The sequence below is a fragment of the Atheta coriaria genome, unplaced genomic scaffold (genome assembly GCF_025399875.1).
Source record: "Atheta coriaria isolate IRGN ID8LTWV9N9 unplaced genomic scaffold, Caltech_Dcor_3.1 hic_scaffold_10_pilon, whole genome shotgun sequence".
Classification (NCBI taxonomy): domain Eukaryota; kingdom Metazoa; phylum Arthropoda; class Insecta; order Coleoptera; family Staphylinidae; genus Dalotia; species Dalotia coriaria.
In genome coordinates this window covers 9,447,229-9,467,202 of record NW_027045452.1, presented here as the reverse complement: position 1 = coordinate 9,467,202, position 19,974 = coordinate 9,447,229, and the positions used below count along the sequence as shown (strand labels likewise).

The window sequence follows — 19,974 nt, the reverse complement described above, 5'->3', positions numbered from 1 at the left end:
TGGCGCTACGATGTACGGTTTTGCATTAAATATTGCTTGTTGGTGGTAGTGAGTGCACACCGTGTCCGTGTGGATCACGCTATTTCGCGCAAGAGATAAGTTTCTTTACCTGCAGGTATCGAATCTTTATTTCGTGGAATCAAAACACACCGTTGCTGTTTATTATATTAGCATCGTAAATTTAAGTAAATATTCTTCAATTCTTTCGTGAATACAACTAACAATTTTATAAATTCTAATATAATTTTATTATCAGCAGATGATTACGAACTAATGTGTTATCTGGTAAACGAAAAACGATGCATGTTCAAATTAAATATCACTTAAATATTTGATTTAAAATCTGACAATCTGTCAGCATAAGAAATCAGAATTACGCAAATCGAATTATAATTTTTCTTGTTTCCTTTTCTAATCTAAATTTCGAAACTATTGTATCATTTATAAATGGCAATAGCATGGACTAAAAATTGTAAAATTGCATTGTGTTTGTGTGTGTGTTTGCATTGTGTTTGTTGGAACACAATATACACTTTCTTATCGCATTGGCGTGTGACGTCGTTGCCAGCACCTCACGCCGCATGTTGCTGCATCTTAGTTTAGTTTTGATCCCAGGTAAACTGCCAAATGCAATTCGCGCATAAGGTCGCATTCCATCGACGCGCCGCCGAGTTTACGCATCTATTGCAACTGACGCGCAAGGTCGCGTGCGATCTACGCGCCAGCCTTGCGCACCTCTTGCTTTCTTATCATAAGGCAGTCGTTGCTTATGCAGTTTGCGGCCAGTTTTGTGCCGGTCGCTGGTTGATCGGGACGTATTTTGCGCGACTCGTATCGTTTATCCGGACTTCTACTTTTCAATTTGTATTATATTCGATCATCAATTGACTATTTAATTTTAACTTGACTTTAGTAACTTTCATACAGTTATTTATTTGCGCGTAAGTGTATCGCGGCCATGTTGATTTATTCATCATTTGGAGGACCCATCGTGCTAATGTAAGTATTTTTTAACTAAAGTTGTTTGTTTTTCTCCGCTGTGTGAATATAATATTACATATGTTGTTCTTTTTTTATTTACAGTATTTGCCGTGCCTTGGAGTCTGATGAGTTCTGAATTGGTAAGTTTATGTTTCAATTATATATTTCGTTTTATTTTCAGCGTCGATTATTACTTTGCATTAATGTGTTTTTTTTGTCACGGTCCATCGCGTTATGCCAAGCCTTCTACTAAAGCGTTAGCATTAAATAATTAATTTTTTTTGTTATTGGGTGTAACGTTTTATAAACTTGGGCGTGGGGTCCAAATATGCAGAATTAAATTCTCTATCCGGTTGTATTTAATTGTTGCAAGAAAAGCGCTTATAAGTTACAATTTAAATTTGAACATCACGCCTCATATAAGTTAGATTTATTGCATTTGTGTACATAACTGTAATATTTATTTAAATGTTACGTGCTAGAAACATGATGCAGTATCCCCCTTTGCCCATTTTTTGATTCAGGGCACCGTACGAGGTTACCGGTGAGTGACTCGTGTTCAGGGCACCGTAGGAACCCGCGAATATTTGAATTAAAGGGTGATTTTTTACCCTTTTTCGTGAAATGTTTGTATTTTTTCATGTTTGCGCGAGATCTAGGCGGCTTACTAACTTCAGCGCGGCGTATAGAGATGCGGAATTAAATTCTTCGTCGGGTGGTATTTGTTTGTTGCTGGAATTCGACCTGCAACCGAAAATTGGTATAAAACTGTGATTTCTCATTGTTTTTCCGTGTAATGTTTGAATTTTCCGGGTTTACATGCGATCTAGGCGGCCATTGATATCGTCAAGAGGGTGGATCGGATTGTAATTTGTATTTTAATTTCTCTTTCTTATTTTTGTAGAGACGTAGTCTCCGATTGTACGAGTATAGCTTAGATTTATTGCCATTAATTTCATTGCAATATCAACCTTGTTGCATATTTGATAAATGTCTTTTGAATATTTTTAAGTTGATTAATATTGTCAATGGTTAGATGCCGCTACGATGTACGGTTTTGCATTAAATATTGTTTGTTGGTGGTAGTGAGTGCACACCGTGTCCGTGTGGATCACGCGATTTCGCGCAAGAGATAAGTTTGTTTACCTGCAGGTATCGAATCTTTATTTCGTGGAATCAAAACACAACGTTGCTGTTGATTATATTAGCATCGTAAATTTAAACAAATATTCCTCAATTCTTTCATGAATATAACTAACAATTTTATATTAATTCTAATATATTTTTATTATCAGCAGATGATTACGGACTAATGTGTTACCTGGTAAACGAAAAACGATGCATGTTCAAATTAAATATCACTTAAATATTTGATTTAAAATCTGGCAATCTGTCAGTATAAGAAATCAGAATTACGCAAATCGAATTATAATTTTTCTTGTTTCCTTTACTAATCTAAATTTCGAAACTACTGTATCATTTATAGATGGCAATAGTATAGACTATAAATTGTAAAATAAAGCATTGTGTTTGTTGGAACACAATATACACTCTCTTATCGCATTGCCGTGCGTCGTCGTTGCCAGCACCTCACGCCGCATGTTGCTGCATCTTAGTTTAGTTTTGATCCCAGATAAACTACCAAATGCAATTCGCGCATAAGGTCGCGTTTCATCGAAGCGCCGCCGAGTTTGCGCATCTATTGCAATTCACGCACAAGGTCGCGTGCGATCGACGCGCCAGCCTTGCGCACCTCTTGCTTTCTTATCACAAACTGCCTCGTCGTTGCTTATGCAGCTTGCGGCCAGTTTTGTGCCGGTCTCTAGTTGATCCAAACTTCTTATCCGGACTTCTACTTTCCAATTCATATTATATTCGATCATCAATTGACTATTTAATTTTAACTTGACTTTAGTAATTTTAGTACAGTTATTTATTATTTGCGCGTAAGTGTATCGCGACCGTGTTGATTTATTCATCATTTGGATGACCCATCGTGCTGCTGTAAGTGTTTTTTTTAACTAAATAGCACAGTTTGTTTTTCTCCGCTGTGTGAATATAGTATTACTTATGTTTCCTTTTTTTTGTTTACAGTATTTGCACCTGCTTTGGAGTCTGATGAATTCTGCATTGGTAAGTTTATAATTCAATTACATATTTCGTTTTATTTTTTGCATCTATCATTACTTTGCATTTATGTATTTGTTTCGCCGCGGTCCACCGTCTTCTACTAAAGCGTTAGCATTAAATAATTTAATTATTTTTTATTATTGGGAGTAACGTGTTACAAACTTGGGCGCGGGGTCCAAATTTGCAGAATTAAATTCTCTATCCAGTTGTATTTAATTATTGCAAAAAAGCGCTTATACGATACGATTTATGATTTAATATTGGGAAAAAACTTGTAAAACGCAGCTTTAAATTTGAACATCACGCCTCAGATAGGTTAGAAACTGTAATATTTATTTAACTTTTACGTGATAGAAACATGATGCAGTATCCCCTTCCCCTTTACCCATTTTTCCTTACTAATTATTATTCTAAATTAACAATTTAGCTAGCTTATCTTATAGGAATTTGTCCACAGAATAGTTTCTGCGATTTGTACTTATTATTATTGAATAAAATGGGCAAAAATTGCAAAATGTCACTTTTTAGCACTTTTAGTCGCGTTTTTCGACCTTTTCCTCTAGGAAATATAATTATTTTATATTTTTATCAGATAGAGAATCTTCCAATCTTTCATAATCAACAATTCGTTGGTAGCTATCTCTTTTAGTTTAAGAGATATGAATTTTTGAAAATCGTCGAAAAAAAGTATCAAGCACCCCCCCTTGGCAATTTTTTCTTAAGACTTAAAATTTTATCTCTCAGATTTCCCTTTTAACTATCCTATCTGATAGAGATTGGTCCGTAGATTAAGACGCTGCGATCAGATCTTAATTATCTCTTTTAGTTTACGAGATATTCGCGATTGAATAAAATGGGCAAAAATTGCAAAATGTCACTTTTTAGCACTTTTAGTCGCGTTTTTCGACCTTTTCCTCTAGGAAATATAATTATTTTATATTTTTATCAGATAGAGAATCTTCCAATCTTTCATAATCAACAATTCGTTGGTAGCTATCTCTTTTAGTTTAAGAGATATGAATTTTTGAAAATCGTCGAAAAAAAGTATCAAGCACCCCCCCTAGGCAATTTTTTCTTAAGAATGAAAATTTCATCTCTCAGATTTCCCTTTTAACTATCCTATCTGATAGAGATTGGTCCGTAGATTAAGACGCTGCGATCAGATCTTATTTATCTCTTTTAGTTTACGAGATATTCGCGATTGAATAAAATGGGCAAAAATTGCAAAATGTCACTTTTTAGCACTTTTAGTCGCGTTTTTCGACCTTTTACTGTAGGAAATATAATTATTTTATATTTTTATCTGATAGAGAATCTTCCAATCTTTCATAATCAACAATTCGTTGGTAGCTATCTCTTTTAGTTTAAGAGATATGAATTTTTGAAAATCGTCGAAAAAAAGTATCAAGCACCCCCCCTTGGCAATTTTTTCTTAAGACTTAAAATTTTATCTCTCAGATTTCACTTTTAACTATCCTATCTGATAGAGATTGGTCCGTAGATTAAGACGCTGCGATCAGATCTTATTTATCTCTTTTAGTTTACGAGATATTCGCGATTGAATAAAATGGGCAAAAATTGCAAAATGTCACTTTTTAGCACTTTTAGTCGCGTTTTTCGACCTTTTACTGTAGGAAATATAATTATTTTATATTTTTATCTGATAGAGAATCTTCCAATCTTTCATAATCAACAATTCGTTGGTAGCTATCTCTTTTAGTTTAAGAGATATGAATTTTTGAAAATCGTCGAAAAAAAGTATCAAGCACCCCCCCTTGGCAATTTTTTCTTAAGAATGAAAATTTCATCTCTCAGATTTCCCTTTTAACTATCCTATCTGATAGAGATTGGTCCGTAGATTAAGACGCTGCGATCAGATCTTATTTATCTCTTTTAGTTTACGAGATATTCGCGATTGAATAAAATGGGCAAAAATTGCAAAATGTCACTTTTTAGCACTTTTAGTCGCGTTTTTCGACCTTTTACTGTAGGAAATATAATTATTTTATATTTTTATCTGATAGAGAATCTTCCAATCTTTCATAATCAACAATTCGTTGGTAGCTATCTCTTTTAGTTTAAGAGATATGAATTTTTGAAAATCGTCGAAAAAAAGTATCAAGCACCCCCCCTTGGCAATTTTTTCTTAAGAATGAAAATTTCATCTCTCAGATTTCCTTTTATCTATCCTATCTGATAGAGATTGGTCCGTAGATTAAGACGCTGCGATCAGATCTTATTTATCTCTTTTAGTTTACGAGATATTCGCGATTGAATAAAATGGGCAAAAATTGCAAAATGTCACTTTTTAGCACTTTTAGTCGCGTTTTTCGACCTTTTACTGTAGGAAATATAATTATTTTATATTTTTATCTGATAGAGAATCTTCCAATCTTTCATAATCAACAATTCGTTGGTAGCTATCTCTTTTAGTTTAAGAGATATGAATTTTTGAAAATCGTCGAAAAAAAGTATCAAGCACCCCCCCTTGGCAATTTTTTCTTAAGAATGAAAATTTCATCTCTCAGATTTCCCTTTTAACTATCCTATCTGATAGAGATTGGTCCGTAGATTAAGACGCTGCGATCAGATCTTATTTATCTCTTTTAGTTTACGAGATATTCGCGATTGAATAAAATGGGCAAAAATTGCAAAATGTCACTTTTTAGCACTTTTAGTCGCGTTTTTCGACCTTTTACTGTAGGAAATATAATTATTTTATATTTTTATCTGATAGAGAATCTTCCAATCTTTCATAATCAACAATTCGTTGGTAGCTATCTCTTTTAGTTTAAGAGATATGAATTTTTGAAAATCGTCGAAAAAAAGTATCAAGCACCCCCCCTTGGCAATTTTTTCTTAAGAATGAAAATTTCATCTCTCAGATTTCCCTTTTAACTATCCTATCTGATAGAGATTGGTCCGTAGATTAAGACGCTGCGATCAGATCTTATTTATCTCTTTTAGTTTACGAGATATTCGCGATTGAATAAAATGGGCAAAAATTGCAAAATGTCACTTTTTAGCACTTTTAGTCGCGTTTTCGACCTTTTACTGTAGGAAATATAATTATTTTATATTTTTATCTGATAGAGAATCTTCCAATCTTTCATAATCAACAATTCGTTGGTAGCTATCTCTTTTAGTTTAAGAGATATGAATTTTTGAAAATCGTCGAAAAAAAGTATCAAGCACCCCCCCTTGGCAATTTTTTCTTAAGACTTAAAATTTCATCTCTCAGATTTCCCTTTTAACTATCCTATCTGATAGAGATTGGTCCGTAGATTAAGACGCTGCGATCAGATCTTATTTATCTCTTTTAGTTTACGAGATATTCGCGATTGAATAAAATGGGCAAAAATTGCAAAATGTCACTTTTTAGCACTTTTAGTCGCGTTTTTCGACCTTTTACTGTAGGAAATATAATTATTTTATATTTTTATCTGATAGAGAATCTTCCAATCTTTCATAATCAACAATTCGTTGGTAGCTATCTCTTTTAGTTTAAGAGATATGAATTTTTGAAAATCGTCGAAAAAAAGTATCAAGCACCCCCTTGGCAATTTTTCTTAAGACTTAAAATTTCATCTCTCAGATTTCCCTTTTAACTATCCTATCTGATAGAGATTGGTCCGTAGATTAAGACGCTGCGATCAGATCTTATTTATCTCTTTTAGTTTACGAGATATTCGCGATTGAATAAAATGGGCAAAAATTGCAAAATGTCACTTTTTAGCACTTTTAGTCGCGTTTTTCGACCTTTTACTGTAGGAAATATAATTATTTTATATTTTTATCTGATAGAGAATCTTCCAATCTTTCATAATCAACAATTCGTTGGTAGCTATCTCTTTTAGTTTAAGAGATATGAATTTTTGAAAATCGTCGAAAAAAAGTATCAAGCACCCCCCCTTGGCAATTTTTTCTTAAGACTTAAAATTTTATCTCTCAGATTTCCCTTTTAACTATCCTATCTGATAGAGATTGGTCCGTAGAATAAGACGCTGCGATCAGATCTTATTTATCTCTTTTAGTTTACGAGATATTCGCGATTGAATAAAATGGGCAAAAATTGCAAAATGTCACTTTTTAGCACTTTTAGTCGCGTTTTTCGACCTTTTCCTCTAGGAAATATAATTATTTTATATTTTTATCTGATAGAGAATCTTCCAATCTTTCATAATCAACAATTCGTTGGTAGCTATCTCTTTTAGTTTAAGAGATATGAATTTTTGAAAATCGTCGAAAAAAAGTATCAAGCACCCCCCCTTGGCAATTTTTTCTTAAGAATGAAAATTTCATCTTTCAGATTTCCCTTTTAACTATCCTATCTGATAGAGATTGGTCCGTAGATTAAGACGCTGCGATCAGATCTTATTTATCTCTTTTAGTTTACGAGATATTCGCGATTGAATAAAATGGGCAAAAATTGCAAAATGTCACTTTTTAGCACTTTTAGTCGCGTTTTTCGACCTTTTCCTCTAGGAAATATAATTATTTTATATTTTTATCTGATAGAGAATCTTCCAATCTTTAATAATCAACAATTCGTTGGTAGCTATCTCTTTTAGTTTAAGAGATATGAATTTTTGAAAATCGTCGAAAAAAAGTATCAAGCACCCCCCCTTGGCAATTTTTTCTTAAGAATGAAAATTTCATCTCTCAGATTTCCCTTTTAACTATCCTATCTGATAGAGATTGGTCCGTAGATTAAGACGCTGCGATCAGATCTTATTTATCTCTTTTAGTTTACGAGATATTCGCGATTGAATAAAATGGGCAAAAATTGCAAAATGTCACATTTTAGCACTTTTAGTCGCGTTTTCCGACCTTTTACTGTGAGAAATATAATTATTTTATATTTTTATCTGCTAGAGAATCTTCCAATCTTTCATAATCAACAATTCGTTGGTAGCTATCTCTTTTAATTTAAGAGATATGAATTTTTGAAAATCGTCGAAAAAAAGTATCAAGCATTTTTTATTATCTTTACTAATCTAAATTTCGAAACTACTGTATCATTTATAGATCGCAATAGCATGGACTAAAAAATAAAGCATTGTGTTTGTTGAAACACATGTTTCGTCGTTGTCAGCCCCTCACGCCGCATGTTGTTGCATCTTACTTTAGTTTTGATCCCAGGTAAACTACCAAATGCAATTCGCGCATAAGGTCGCGTGCCAACGACGCGCCGCCGAGTTTGCGCATCTATTGCAATTCACACAGAAGGTCGCGTATGATCGACGCGCCGGCTTTGCGCACCTCTTGTTTTCTTATCATAAACTGCCTCGTCGTTGCTTATGCAGCTTGCGGCCAGTTTTGTGCCGGTGGCTGGTTGATCCCGACGTATTTTGCGCGACTCCTATTGTTTATCCGGACTTCTACTTTCCAATTCGAATTATATTCGATCATCAATTGACTATTTAATTTTAACTTGACTTTAGTACAACTTTAGTATTGTTATTTATTATTTGCGCGTAAGTGTATCGCGGCTATGTTGTTTACCTGTTGTGAAGTGCCGTCGGCCATCTTCCAATTGGTAGGAATTGCTATTTATTTTATTCTGCACTTGCGTAAATAACATTGGACTTCATTTAAAGTTAGAATGATAAATGTAATTGATTTAGTTTTTCATTCTAAGCGTCTGTCAGTATCGGATATAACGTCGCGTTCGCCGTGCCTGTATTGCAGCTCTGTTGCAAACAATAAGGTCTTAAAACCTAATTAATACAGTAAATTCATATGAACGTTTGCATCTTTTATTATATTCAAATTATAATCTAAGCCTTTCTAACTTGTGCCGATATTGCCAGCTAGCATTGTGTTCAATCTTCTGACTATTGACGCTTATCCGTGTTTGTTTACCACTAGTGTGTTCTTATCTCGTTCGCCGTGTGGAATGCACCGTGCACACACATTTCGACAACCAACATCGTGTTTTGATGCACGAATCAACATAACATGTTTTAACTTTTATTATTTTATTATAGTAATTGAAGAAATCCCAGTGAGGGCCAGTGACGTTCCATGAGTTACCATACACGAGGAGAGAGTACATGGGTGAGATTATAATTAAATTCTTCATTTCATGGGCATAGTTCAGTTTCGCGTCATTGTACGAGTATTTGTCATTCCTATTTGAATTAATATTAATTTAATACATTGCCCGCCTAGTAAATGCTTCTTTTTACCGATGTTTAATGTAACGCGAGTTATAATGAAAGTTGTGTGCATACGCACTTGTACTCGGTGCGCTAGTACCCGTTGCGCTAGGAATTGTAGTTTTATTGTTATAACACGCGAACGCGGTGTCAAAATTAGATTGAAATAATTTTGTCAAATGCAGAATTTAATTCCGCATCTCCCAGTATTTAAATATATTGCGAGAAAATTCCGTAACGCGAGTTATATCGAAAGTTGTATGCATGCGCACTTGTACTCGTGGCGCTAGGAATTGTAGTTTTAATGCTATAACACGCGAACGCGGTGTCAAAATTAGATTGAAATAATTTTGTCAAATGCAGAATTTAATTCCGCATCTCCCAGTATTTAAATATATTGCGAGAAAATTCCGTAACGCGAGTTATATCGAAAGTTGTATGCATGCGCACTTGTACTCGTTGCACTAGGAATTGTAGTTTTAATGCTATAACACGCGAACGCGGTGTCAAAATTAGATTGAAATAATTTTCCCAAACGCAGAACTTAATTCCGCATCTCCCAGTATTTAAATATGTTGCGAGAAAATTCTGTAACGCGAGTTATATCGAAAGTTGTGTGCATACGCACTTGTACTCGTTGCGCTAGGAATTGTAGTTTTAATGCTATAACACGCGAACGAGGTGTCAAAATTAGATTGAAATAATTTTGTCAAATGCAGAATTTAATTCCGCATCTCCCAGTATTTAAATATATTGCGAGAAAATTCCGTAACGCGAGTTATATCGAAAGTTGTATGCATGCGCACTTGTACTCGTTGCGCTAGGAATTGTAGTTTTAATGCTATAACACGCGAACGCGGTGTCAAAATTAGATTGAAATAATTTTGTCAAATGCAGAATTTAATTCCGCATCTCCCAGTATTTAAATATATTGCGAGAAAATTCCGTAACGCGAGTTATATCGAAAGTTGTATGCATGCGCATTTGTACTCGTTGCGCTAGGAATTGTAGTTTTAATGCTATAACACGCGAACGCGGTGTCAAAATTAGATTGAAATAATTTTGTCAAATGCAGAATTTAATTCCGCATCTCCCAGTATTTAAATATATTGCGAGAAAATTCCGTAACGCGAGTTATATCGAAAGTTGTATGCATGAGCACTTGTACTCGTTGCGCTAGGAATTGTAGTTTTAATGCTATAACACGCGAACGCGGTGTCAAAATTAGATTGAAATAATTTTCCCAAACGCAGAATTTAATTCCGCATCTCCCAGTATTTAAATATATTGCGAGAAAATTCCGTAACGCGAGTTATATCGAAAGTTGTGTGCATACGCACTTGTACTCGTTGCGCTAGGAATTGTAGTTTTAATGCTATAACACGCGAACGCGGTGTCAAAATTAGATTGAAATAATTTTGTCAAATGCAGAATTTAATTCCGCATCTCCCAGTATTTAAATATATTGCGAGAAAATTCCGTAACGCGAGTTATATCGAAAGTTGTATGCATACGCACTTGTACTCGTTGCGCTAGGAATTGTAGTTTTAATGCTATAACACGCGAACGCGGTGTCAAAATTAGATTGAAATAATTTTGTCAAATGCAGAATTTAATTCCGCATCTCCCAGTATTTAAATATATTGCGAGAAAATTCCGTAACGCGAGTTATATCGAAAGTTGTATGCATGAGCACTTGTACTCGTTGCGCTAGGAATTGTAGTTTTAATGCTATAACACGCGAACGCGGTGTCAAAATTAGATTGAAATAATTTTGTCAAATGCAGAATTTAATTCCGCATCTCCCAGTATTTAAATATATTGCGAGAAAATTCCGTAACGCGAGTTATATCGAAAGTTGTATGCATGCGCACTTGTACTCGTGGCGCTAGGAATTGTAGTTTTAATGCTATAACACGCGAACGCGGTGTCAAAATTAGATTGAAATAATTTTCCCAAACGCAGAACTTAATTCCGCATCTCCCAGTATTTAAATATGTTGCGAGAAAATTCTGTAACGCGAGTTATATCGAAAGTTGTGTGCATACGCACTTGTACTCGTTGCGCTAGGAATTGTAGTTTTAATGCTATAACACGCGAACGAGGTGTCAAAATTAGATTGAAATAATTTTGTCAAATGCAGAATTTAATTCCGCATCTCCCAGTATTTAAATATATTGCGAGAAAATTCCGTAACGCGAGTTATATCGAAAGTTGTATGCATGCGCACTTGTACTCGTTGCGCTAGGAATTGTAGTTTTAATGCTATAACACGCGAACGCGGTGTCAAAATTAGATTGAAATAATTTTGTCAAATGCAGAATTTAATTCCGCATCTCCCAGTATTTAAATATATTGCGAGAAAATTCCGTAACGCGAGTTATATCGAAAGTTGTATGCATGCGCATTTGTACTCGTTGCGCTAGGAATTGTAGTTTTAATGCTATAACACGCGAACGCGGTGTCAAAATTAGATTGAAATAATTTTGTCAAATGCAGAATTTAATTCCGCATCTCCCAGTATTTAAATATATTGCGAGAAAATTCCGTAACGCGAGTTATATCGAAAGTTGTATGCATGAGCACTTGTACTCGTTGCGCTAGGAATTGTAGTTTTAATGCTATAACACGCGAACGCGGTGTCAAAATTAGATTGAAATAATTTTCCCAAACGCAGAATTTAATTCCGCATCTCCCAGTATTTAAATATATTGCGAGAAAATTCCGTAACGCGAGTTATATCGAAAGTTGTGTGCATACGCACTTGTACTCGTTGCGCTAGGAATTGTAGTTTTAATGCTATAACACGCGAACGCGGTGTCAAAATTAGATTGAAATAATTTTGTCAAATGCAGAATTTAATTCCGCATCTCCCAGTATTTAAATATATTGCGAGAAAATTCCGTAACGCGAGTTATATCGAAAGTTGTATGCATACGCACTTGTACTCGTTGCGCTAGGAATTGTAGTTTTAATGCTATAACACGCGAACGCGGTGTCAAAATTAGATTGAAATAATTTTGTCAAATGCAGAATTTAATTCCGCATCTCCCAGTATTTAAATATATTGCGAGAAAATTCCGTAACGCGAGTTATATCGAAAGTTGTATGCATGAGCACTTGTACTCGTTGCGCTAGGAATTGTAGTTTTAATGCTATAACACGCGAACGCGGTGTCAAAATTAGATTGAAATAATTTTGTCAAATGCAGAATTTAATTCCGCATCTCCCAGTATTTAAATATATTGCGAGAAAATTCCGTAACGCGAGTTATATCGAAAGTTGTATGCATGCGCACTTGTACTCGTGGCGCTAGGAATTGTAGTTTTAATGCTATAACACGCGAACGCGGTGTCAAAATTAGATTGAAATAATTTTGTCAAATGCAGAATTTAATTCCGCATCTCCCAGTATTTAAATATGTTGCGAGAAAATTCCGTGACGCGAGTTATATCGAAAGTTGTGTGCAATCGCACTTGTACTCGTTGCGCTAGGAATTGTAGTTTTAATGCTATAACACGCGAACGCGGTGTCAAAATTAGATTGAAATAATTTTGTCAAATGCAGAATTTAATTCCGCATCTCCCAGTATTTAAATATGTTGCGAGAAAATTCCGTGACGCGAGTTATATCGAAAGTTGTGTGCAATCGCACTTGTACTCGTTGCGCTAGGAATTGTAGTTTTAATGCTATAACACGCGAACGCGGTGTCAAAATTAGATTGAAATAATTTTGTCAAATGCAGAATTTAATTCCGCATCTCCCAGTATTTAAATATGTTGCGAGAAAATTCCGTGACGCGAGTTATATCGAAAGTTGTATGCATGCGCACTTGTACTCGTTGCGCTAGGAATTGTAGTTTTAATGCTATAACACGCGAACGCGGTGTCAAAATTAGATTGAAATAATTTTCCCAAATGAAGAATTTAATTCCGCATCTCCCAGTATTTAAATATATTGCGAGAAAATTCCGTGACGCGAGTTATATCGAAAGTTGTGTGCAATCGCACTTGTACTCGTTGCGCTAGGAATTGTAGTTTTAATGCTATAACACGCGAACGCGGTGTCAAAATTAGATTGAAATAATTTTGTCAAATGCAGAATTTAATTCCGCATCTCCCAGTATTTAAATATATTGCGAGAAAATTCCGTGACGCGAGTTATATCGAAAGTTGTGTGCAATCGCACTTGTACTCGTTGCGCTAGGAATTGTAGTTTTAATGCTATAACACGCGAACGCGGTGTCAAAATTAGATTGAAATAATTTTGTCAAATGCAGAATTTAATTCCGCATCTCCCAGTATTTAAATATGTTGCGAGAAAATTCCGTGACGCGAGTTATATCGAAAGTTGTGTGCAATCGCACTTGTACTCGTTGCGCTAGGAATTGTAGTTTTAATGCTATAACACGCGAACGCGGTGTCAAAATTAGATTGAAATGATTTTGTCAAATGCAGAATTTAATTCCGCATCTCCCAGTATTTAAATATGTTGCGAGAAAATTCCGTGACGCGAGTTATATCGAAAGTTGTGTGCAATCGCAGTTGTACTCGTTGCGCTAGGAATTGTAGTTTTAATGCTATAACACGCGAACGCGGTGTCAAAATTAGATTGAAATAATTTTGTCAAATGCAGAATTTAATTCCGCATCTCCCAGTATTTAAATATATTGCGAGAAAATTCCGTAACGCGAGTTATATCGAAAGTTGTATGCATGCGCACTTGTACTCGTTGCGCTAGGAATTGTAGTTTTAATGCTATAACACGCGAACGCGGTGTCAAAATTAGATTGAAATAATTTTGTCAAATGCAGAATTTAATTCCGCATCTCCCAGTATTTAAATATATTGCGAGAAAATTCCGTGACGCGAGTTATATCGAAAGTTGTATGCATGCGCACTTGTACTCGTTGCGCTAGGAATTGTAGTTTTAATGCTATAACACGCGAACGCGCTGTCAAAATTAGATTGAAATAATTTTCCCAAATGCAGAATTTAATTCCGCATCTCCCAGTATTTAAATATATTGCGAGAAAATTCCGTGACGCGAGTTATATCGAAAGTTGCGTGCAATCGCACTTGTACTCGTTGCGCTAGGAATTGTAGTTTTAATGCTATAACACGCGAACGCGGTGTCAAAATTAGATTGAAATAATTTTGTCAAATGCAGAATTTAATTCCGCATCTCCCAGTATTTAAATATATTGCGAGAAAATTCCGTGACGCGAGTTATATCGAAAGTTGTGTGCAATCGCACTTGTACTCGTTGCGCTAGGAATTGTAGTTTTAATGCTATAACACGCGAACGCGGTGTCAAAATTAGATTGAAATAATTTTGTCAAATGCAGAATTTAATTCCGCATCTCCCAGTATTTAAATATGTTGCGAGAAAATTCCGTGACGCGAGTTATATCGAAAGTTGTGTGCAATCGCACTTGTACTCGTTGCGCTAGGAATTGTAGTTTTAATGCTATAACACGCGAACGCGGTGTCAAAATTAGATTGAAATGATTTTGTCAAATGCAGAATTTAATTCCGCATCTCCCAGTATTTAAATATGTTGCGAGAAAATTCCGTGACGCGAGTTATATCGAAAGTTGTGTGCAATCGCACTTGTACTCGTTGCGCTAGGAATTGTAGTTTTAATGCTATAACACGCGAACGCGGTGTCAAAATTAGATTGAAATAATTTTGTCAAATGCAGAATTTAATTCCGCATCTCCCAGTATTTAAATATGTTGCGAGAAAATTCCGTGACGCGAGTTATATCGAAAGTTGTGTGCAATCGCACTTGTACTCGTTGCGCTAGGAATTGTAGTTTTAATGCTATAACACGCGAACGCGGTGTCAAAATTAGATTGAAATGATTTTGTCAAATGCAGAATTTAATTCCGCATCTCCCAGTATTTAAATATGTTGCGAGAAAATTCCGTGACGCGAGTTATATCGAAAGTTGTGTGCAATCGCACTTGTACTCGTTGCGCTAGGAATTGTAGTTTTAATGCTATAACACGCGAACGCGGTGTCAAAATTAGATTGAAATAATTTTGTCAAATGCAGAATTTAATTCCGCATCTCCCAGTATTTAAATATGTTGCGAGAAAATTCCGTGACGCGAGTTATATCGAAAGTTGTGTGCAATCGCACTTGTACTCGTTGCGCTAGGAATTGTAGTTTTAATGCTATAACACGCGAACGCGGTGTCAAAATTAGATTGAAATGATTTTGTCAAATGCAGAATTTAATTCCGCATCTCCCAGTATTTAAATATGTTGCGAGAAAATTCCGTGACGCGAGTTATATCGAAAGTTGTGTGCAATCGCACTTGTACTCGTTGCGCTAGGAATTGTAGTTTTAATGCTATAACACGCGAACGCGGTGTCAAAATTAGATTGAAATAATTTTGTCAAATGCAGGATTTAATTCCGCATCTCCCAGTATTTAAATATGTTGCGAGAAAATTCTGTAACGCGAGTTATATCGAAAGTTGTGTGCATACGCACTTGTACTCGTTGCGCTAGGAATTGTAGTTTTAATGCTATAACACGCGAACGCGGTGTCAAAATTAGATTGAAATGATTTTGTCAAATGCAGAATTTAATTCCGCATCTCCCAGTATTTAAATATGTTGCGAGAAAATTCCGTGACGCGAGTTATATCGAAAGTTGTGTGCAATCGCACTTGTACTCGTTGCGCTAGGAATTGTAGTTTTAATGCTATAACACGCGAACGCGGTGTCAAAATTAGATTGAAATAATTTTGTCAAATGCAGAATTTAATTCCGCATCTCCCAGTATTTAAATATATTGCGAGAAAATTCCGTGACGCGAGTTATATCGAAAGTTGTGTGCATACGCACTTGTACTCGCTGCGCTAGGAATTGTAGTTTAGTCACTTTTACCGTCACCTTCGTCACGTGATTGAAGATTATAAAACTTCCAAAAAGTAGAAGTAAAAGTTCAATAATAGTTGTTAAATGAGTTAATATACGAGATTTGCCTTGTTTTTCCCAGATTTTTCAATTGCGATTATCTCCTAAACTGCCTCTTCATATAGACTTCATTCTATTCCGGATTGTAGGATAAATTGTTTATGTGAATAAGAGGGTACGTTCAGAATATATAATCTTTCCATTATATTGAACTGTATCCATAACATGAATAGTTTATACTCGTAGTTCGCACTCTTGGCTCTTATCGGTGTTAGTGCACAAACAACTTGTTTTTATTGCGTCGCAGCGCATTCAATGCGCTCAGCAGTGTTTGTTCCATTTCTTACTTAGTTGATCGTGCGCTGCGGCGTAGTGTGCACGCGTTTACTTGCGCGTCGGTCTTCATGGCGATTTGTAGCGTTTCTTGTGATTTTAAGTCATTACTTGAATTATAATCGGTCACCAAAGATAAAATTTAAAATTAACAGACAAGTGCGACCTATAACTCATTTATCGCGCGTGGAACCAAGAATGTCGTTGTTTTACAACGTACGCACCACGTGTTTTCCGTCGGCCGTCGGATATCTTCCGTCGGCTAAGAAATACTTAGGCTTGTTTCGTGTATCCATTTAATTATTAATTTGAATAAACATCATTTGTGCATCGTATGGAATATTTCATCTGCGAAAACGTAAAAAAGTATGTAACATAAAAACTATATTCTATTAGAATTACCAACCTTATAAAGAAAAACGATCAGAAAAATTAATTAACACTTTAATACATAGCATACATAGCATAGTCGTCACATGGTTGCATATAATACAAGTATTGGAATATTGTCGCGTTCCGTCGGCTGCGCATTCGCTCTCATTCGGGACTTTGTCGTGCCTTCTTTTTGGTGTTCATAATTCTGTCTGTGCTAATTTGTGTGTTTAAGAGATCTTAATTTAGTATTTCTTTAAAATGTGTTTAATAAATTTATAATTATGAGTAATTGGATATTTATTATGTTTCTATTCACGTACTTATCACTTTTTGATTTGGTATCACCCTGTATATAAATTTTTCTTAATGCTCGGCGAAAAATGAGCATAAGTATATTGTTTTGGGGTCGCTTTTTTTTCAAGTGAAGATTTTCTTTTGGCAACACCCTGTATGTAAATTTTCCTTTATGCCCAGTCAAAAATTGGCAATCTTTATGGTTTTGAGGTGATTTTCTTTTTTAATTGAAGATTTTCTTTTGATAACACCCTGTATATAATTTTCCACTGATGTCATACGAAAGCAGGGCGCAATTTGCTATTTTCTAGTGTTATCTGTTGTAATTTTGCAGCCGTTAGCGTAGCGTGGCTATGCAGGTCATAAACATGTTTTAAAATGACGTCACGTGTTTTGTAGGTATTGAAATTGCAAATTCTAAAGTTATATTGTACCTATTTAGTTTGTTAATAAAGAAATGTTAAAGGCAATGGCTGTGTCTTATGACTTGTGCACCCCATCCTTCTATCATTTCAGGTACAGGTCACAACTTGTAAAGTATTTCTCAATAATGTGGTCGGCTCTGAGAGCGGCGGCACTAAGAAATATCTCTACAAGTTCTCAAGGAGTTCTCCCACTTGGGGGATGATCCCCACTATAAAAATTGTTAAGGTATCCTGTATGATTTGTGTACTCCATCTTTCATTTCAGCCACAGGTCAGAACTTGTAAGAATATTTTTAAGTGTCCCCTCTCTTGAGGCGACTTAAAAATTTGAAATATTTTTACAAGTCTTAAAAGGATGTCCTTATAAGGAGTTCCCTCTCTCTGGGGATGATCCCCCACCATAAAAATTGTTGATATGCCTGATAATTTCGGGGATGAAGCGCAGAGACATCGTAGCTGTAGGATGGGCCGGGAGCAATGGACTGGCAGTGGGCGATCGACCAGAGCGCCGGAGGCGCTCAGGGAGATCGACCTACTGTCTTATAACGACACGTGCCAAAAAATTAAAAAATTCTGTCACCCCTATTCTCATTTCTTCCTGCACTCTCTTCTTCTTCTTCTCTTCTTACTTCTCTCCTATACTTTCTCTCCCGCTGCTGCTGCTGCTGCTCTCTATTTGCTCCTCCACCATCTTCTACTTATTCTTATTGTTGGTTGCTTCGTCGTACCCTGCTTTTCAAGTTATTTCTAACATTTGAATCTTGAATTTTTGTGGTATGCAACCCACATTTCGTAAATTTCTTATTATTTAATAAAATTGCCTTCTACAACTGAGATTCGATCCATGAACCTCCAGCATGCTAGCATATGCACATGCCACCTGAGCCACAACGCTCACTTATCAAACTCTATTCGTTTCAGGTATAAATGTTGTTGTTTTTGTCACCTTTTTAAAAACAACAATATTTATATATCACTTATATGCATTTCAAACACAGGTAATCAAATATGATCTTTAAATCTAATTCTGAAAACGACAATAGGAACATTGATAGATAACTGCTTCAAAATATACTATTAAATTATATTTTATTCAAACTCATATAATCAAGATAGTACATACACAAATTTAATTCTGTTACATGAAATTTAAGTACATGTGTTCAACGTGACTGACGAAAGGGACTTAAGTTACAAGTTACACTTACTTGAATTTAATCTTCACAACTGGTACGAAATGGATTTTACGGACATACGGCAAACAATCGTAGTATATTCCCAGGATTGAATTATTTAATAAATGCAAAAAATATATAAATCCAGAAAGAATTCTTCGTGTCGACGAGAGATATCCGACGGGCGACTGAAATCACGTGCGCACATTAAAAAAACAACTTAATTCATACTTCCACGCTCGATAACTTATTAATTCCGCATCGTATACATCTCAAAATGCTAAATTTTATTCCTGTCACGGAGACAAACAGTGTTCAGTTTAATAATTTAATATCATTACGCAAATAAAACCACGGGGACGGACTTCTTAACCGACGTAAGATATCCGGCGGCCGACGGTAAAAACGTACGATCATTGTAGAACTACAAAATTCTGGCTTTCACGCGCGATTATTTATTAACTGCAAGCCGCACTAGTTCGTTAATTCTAAATGTTATCTCTGCTGTTCGATTCTAATTCAACTACCGACTTAAAATCACAAGAAACGCGCAAACTAGTTACGAAGATCGACTTGTGAACATAACACGTGTGTACCGAACAACATTGCACGATCGACTAAACAAGGAAAAGATATAGCAGGCTACTGTAACGGAGCAGATATGGAAATGATAAGAATTTCAATACTCACAATTGAATGCGGGCACGATTGTATACGTTCAACTCCTTGACATCTAAAAACAAACAAATCAGATGCGCTTGTGACTTTAATTCATATTTAATTCGCTAAATTAACTAAAATTTAATAGCACCTAAATATAAAGATAACAAAAATAAAATCTAATCTGGTAATAATATATTACTTATTACGTAAATTTTCTCATCACAATAGTCTTCAAATTTTGTACCCACACAGGTAATATCCGACTGATGAAAATTACAAGAAGACACAAAATGTGCGCATTTATGAAAATTACAAACACAATTAATAATAACTCAATTGTCATTAACTGCAGTCGATTGCCAATTGAATATTGCACTTTAAAAACACGCGATGTAATACTACTGAGATACGCTTAGACTGCGCAACTAACACTGCCGGAGCCAAGTACAGATGACAATGTCGAGCGCCTAAGCAAAGTAAAGTGCGCAGCGCATGCGTACATGGCAA

The 19,974-nt window shown here is 35.4% G+C and overlaps 1 long non-coding RNA gene across 1 annotated transcript; it reads left to right on the top strand.

Annotated features, from left to right (window-relative positions):
• Positions 1 to 788: 788 nt before the first annotated feature.
• On the top strand, positions 789 to 9,492 carry LOC135800843 (uncharacterized). Its single transcript, XR_010550225.1, has 4 exons — positions 789 to 999; positions 1,084 to 1,121; positions 3,076 to 3,114; positions 9,102 to 9,492. It is a non-coding gene; the product is annotated as an uncharacterized lncRNA (long non-coding RNA).
• The last annotated feature ends 10,482 nt before the right edge of the window (positions 9,493 to 19,974 follow it).